General features: G+C 38.7%; 1 non-coding gene across 1 annotated transcript; it reads right to left on the reverse strand.

The window, feature by feature from the left end:
• Positions 1–1,894: 1,894 nt before the first annotated feature.
• Positions 1,895–2,001, reverse strand: LOC128282631 (small nucleolar RNA R71). Its single transcript, XR_008272973.1, has one exon. It is a non-coding gene; the product is annotated as a small nucleolar RNA R71 (small nucleolar RNA).
• Positions 2,002–4,956: the final 2,955 nt, after the last annotated feature.

Raw genomic sequence — 4,956 nt, forward strand, 5'->3', positions numbered from 1 at the left:
ACGTCCTGGACTTTCTCACACGGGCGTGTCACACGGCCGTGTCAATCTAGCAGGATCGAAGCACGACTTACACGGGTAGATCACACGTCCGTGCCTATTTAACAGCCTTTACCATAGGCTGGAGTAATCACACACGGACGTGTCCCTGCCGAGCCCAAGTTTAGTCCTATTCGGAAAAGGCCAATTTTTAGGGCTTTTAAGCATTCAAAAGCCTATTTAAACACTTGATGAGGCACTTAGGAGGGGGACGCAGAGTAGGAGGCAAGGAATTACTCAAGAGAAGTCGATTGGTCCATCTCAAAAGTTAGATTCATCATCAAGACTAAAGATCTCCCTTCAATTTTCATTCAGGGGTTTTGGGTTTTCTTTATGTTTTGTATTCATTATTCTTATGAGATGTTTTATTCTATAATTATGAACTAAACCCCCTAAATACCTAAGGGGAATGAAATCTAAGACGGATCTTATTATTATTATCTGAATTGTATGATAAATATTTGACTTGTTCTTAATTATGTGTTCTTAATTCTTGTTTTAATATTCCAGGATATTGATTCGAATTAATGCTCTTATTCAGAGGAGGAATAGACCCTGTTTAAGAGTAAATTTGTCGTAATTAAGCGAAGTTGATTGCACGCCTAGAGATAGAGTGATAAGATTTTGCCGGATTAGGGTGAAACCTAATAAGGGAATCCATAGATCTAGTTAATGCTACACTAGGTGTTAATTAGAAAGAGATTTCAATTAATCAAACTAGGGTTAAACTTTATTAGTCTAGAGAGAGATAATAATATAACTTAGGGATTTCTACGGATGAATCAAATGAATAAATCGTCTGATTCAGAGTCAAATAACAAGTGAAGTCTAGGTGGATTTTTCCTTGGGTATTGTCTTAATCAATCGAATTTTCCCAAAAGCTTTTCCCCAATTTCTCTCTGTGGACTCTTAGTTTAGTTAATTAATTTAGATAAACAAATCCCTTAGTTTTTAGGCTAGATAATAAAAAGAAATTGCTAGTACTCTTGGTTCCTTTAGGTTCGACAATCAGGTCTTGCTAAAGCTATACTACTGTTCGATAGGTACACTTGTCTTCATCGTGATAATATTTAGTTTCAAGAATGCTTAATTATAAATTTTTAAAACCTATCGCGAATATCATGCAATCAAGTTTTTGGCATCGTTGCCGGGGATCTAGGATATTAGGAACACTCTATTTTTATTACTTTAGCCATTTTACTTTTATTGAAATTTAAGTTTTTTATTTTCTTTTCTAATTCTTCATTTATTTTCTTCTAACAGGTTTTTCTAGTTTATGACCAGAAGAAACCCGTCAGGACCACTACTTTTTTACGGCGAAATCGACCGCACAGTTCGCAAAAACTGAAAAGAAATAAGGCGAAGCCTAAGATACACAGAGGACGAGCAAGAGGATGATACTTCAACCACAACCGAGGAGATGGTTGAAAACCAAGAAAATCCGCTACCTGCTGCGATTGCTGCTGATCCAGTAAATCAGAATCCTGCTCCACGCACTATGTATGATTATGCTAAACCTAATTTAATAGGAACTGAGTCAAATGTAGTTAGACCTGCTATTGCTGCAAATAATTTAGAACTGAAACCTAACACAATTCCAATGATACAACAGTTTGTTCAGTTTGATGGTTTGCAGGATAAGGATCCCAACGCTCACTTGGCAAATTTCCTAGAATTTTGTGATACCTTTAAAATTAATGGCGTTTCGGATGACGCCATTCACCTTCGGTTGTTTCCCTTTTTATTAAGGAGTAAGGCTAAACAATGGTTGAACTCGTTACCACGAGGGTCAATCACTACTTGGGAACAAATGACTGAAATGTTTTTATTAAAATATTTTTTTCCGGCTAAAACAACCAAATTACGTAATGATATCTCTTCTTTTGTGCAGATGGATTTAGAAACACTCTACGATGCATGGGAGAGATACAAGGACCTTTTGAGAAGGTTACCTCACCATGGGTTACCACTTTGGCTAAAGGTTCAAATGTTTCATAATGTCCTGAATCCTTCGACTTGGAAAATGATTGATGCAGCCACTAGAGGAACTATCAATAATAAGACACCTGAGGTGGCTTACGAATTTATTGAGGAGATGTCACTGAATAACTATCAGTGGAAAGTTATGAGAACAAAGCCAATGAAAGCAGCCGGTGTTTTCAACCTCTACGCGATTACTATGCAATCTAACCAAGTAGAATTCTTAAATAAAAAAATTCACGGTTTGTGTGGTTCTACTCAGATACATCCAATGATGAGGTGGGATTCGAATGGAGGAGGAGCATGCACAGAATATCAACCCTTCAACCCTAGCATCGAGGAGGAACAAGTCCAATATATGGGTAACAATAACTTTAAACCCCAAAATAACCCATATAGTAACACTTATAATACAAGTTGGAGGAACCACCCCAAATTCTCGTGGGGCAGTCAAGGAAATCAAAGGCCACAACATCCTCTAGGTTTTTAACAACCACCATACCAACAAGAAAAGAAGCCGAACCTTGAGAAGATGTTAACCAAATTCATCTCGATGTCAGAAACTCATTTTCAGAATACTGAGACAGCACTCAAAAATCAACAAGCATCATTCCAAGGGCTCGAAACTCAGATTGGACAGCTCGCTAAGTTAATTTTCGAACGACCATAAGGTAGCTTGCCAAGCAACACTGAATCTAACCCAAGGGAGCAACTCAACGCGATTGCCATTGAAGATGAGGAAGGGTTAGTTGCAAAACTAAGGCCAGAAACAATGGTAAGCAAATGTAAGAGTAAGGTAGGCCAAAATGACCCAAATTCGGTAAGTACAGAATATAAACCTCGTGTGCCATACCCCAATGCGACAAGGAAAGACCGATTAGACGAACAATTTGGTAAATTCCTTAAACTTTTAAAGAAACTACATATAAAGTTACTGTTTATTGAAGTCCTTTCGTAGATGCCAAACGCAGTCAAATTCTTAAAGGAGCTTTTAAAAAATAAATGAAAGTTGGATGAGGCACCGCATGTGGAATTGAATGCAGTTTGCTCAGCTATATTACAGAATAAGCTACCCAACAAATTGAAAGATCCAGGGAGTTTTACGATTCCTTGTTTAATTGGTAGTTTAGATGTTCATCATGCATTGGCTGACTTAGGGGCAAGCATTAATGTTATGCCTTATAAAATGTTTAAACAGCTAGGTCTTGGGAAACCCAAACAAACTAAAATGAGCATTCAATTGGCTAATAAAACCATTAGATTTCCTAGGGGTATCATTGAAGATGTTCTTGTTAAGATTAATAAATTTATATACCTAGTTGACTTTGTTGTTCTAGACATGGAAGAGGATAGTAACACACCTTTAATTTTAGGACGACCCTTTTTAGCGGCTGCTAGAACCATTATTGATGTTGGCACAGGTGAACTCACACTTCGTGTGGGAGACGAAACAATTACCCTTCAAGCTCGTAATTCGAGTAACACATAGAAAATTGAAGGTGGTTGTATAAATCATTCTACTAGTACTGATCATGTGGTGAAACCTTCTGTGCAGGAAATAGTTACGAAGAACGCATATGAGCAGTGTTCAAACAACAACAAAGGACTTACCTATGAAAAACGAAGACTACAAATCGAGGAGTTAGATGAATGGCGGACACAGAAACTGAGAACTCCTGATAAACTGAAACCGAGCTAGGACGAGCTCAATACCTCACCAAATCAACTTAAGGTTGGAGACAAAGTACTACTAGATGCAGCAGATCCTCACATTACCACTTTTGAACCTAATGAAAAAATTCCTCTTACGGTACTCAGTATTTTCCCATATAGTACAGTTGAGGTAATTCATCCCAAATTTAGTACTTTTAAGGTAAACAATACTCGTATTAAACCTTATGTTGATAAAGTTGATAGCAGGGATGAGGAGTGTAAACTCCTCATGCCACCTTGACCATACAGAAGAGAGGTAAGTCCAGCTTAAGACTATAAATAAGCGCTTCTCGGGAGGCAACTTGAGCATTAACAATAATGACTTATTTAAATTCTAGTTTTTCACATCTAACCTATTAACTAACTCTTGAAACATAGGCTTTTCGCATCCACATGGCCAGGCACACGGATGTGCCGTAGGTCGTGCACATACCACGGGATGCAACACGGCCGTGCGATACGGCCGTGTAAAAATTGGGTAAGATTTTTCCTTAACACGGGATACGATAAGTTACCATAACCGTGCGACATGGCCGTGGGTGAAACTGTCAAAACAACACGGGCATGAGACACGTCCGTGCCTTAAAACTATGGTTGAAACTGAGAATGTAACACGGGTGTGCGACACGCCCGTGCCCTCCACCCATGGTCGACACTGTCAAAACAAACACGGGTGTGGACCTATGTGCACAAGCGTAGGAGAAGCGAACGAAGCAAAACACGGTCGTGCAACACGTCCGTGTGTGCCCACATGCCCAAGCCATACGAGCGTGGGCCGAATGTCAGACGCGCCCAAATTCAAAATTCACGAAACACACGGGTAAAAATTAGGGCACACGGGCGTGTCCCACGGTCATGTGCCCCAAAATTTATATAAACCCCTTACTATTCATCATCTTTCTCCCCAAAAATCCCTAACCCTAGCCGCTGCAACTCCACATGCCCTACCCCCACACCCGTGCGCCACCTACAACACTAATTTCGATGCCCCAAGTTCCTTCTTTTTGCGTTTGTTTACTATTTTCTCTCTATTTTCTTTAAATATGTTGCTTATTTCATGATTCCTTTGCTATATTGAACTATTTTTGGATATTCATAGTTAGAATAGTAAAATACTAATGCTTGTTTAATAAAAATTTTTCTCATTTTAATTATTACATTATACTATACTCTTCCATTTTTTCTTGTTTCCATGAAATTTATGCTTACTCACACGCATTCATTCAT

The sequence above is a fragment of the Gossypium arboreum genome, chromosome 1 (genome assembly GCF_025698485.1).
Source record: "Gossypium arboreum isolate Shixiya-1 chromosome 1, ASM2569848v2, whole genome shotgun sequence".
Classification (NCBI taxonomy): Eukaryota; Viridiplantae; Streptophyta; class Magnoliopsida; order Malvales; family Malvaceae; genus Gossypium; species Gossypium arboreum.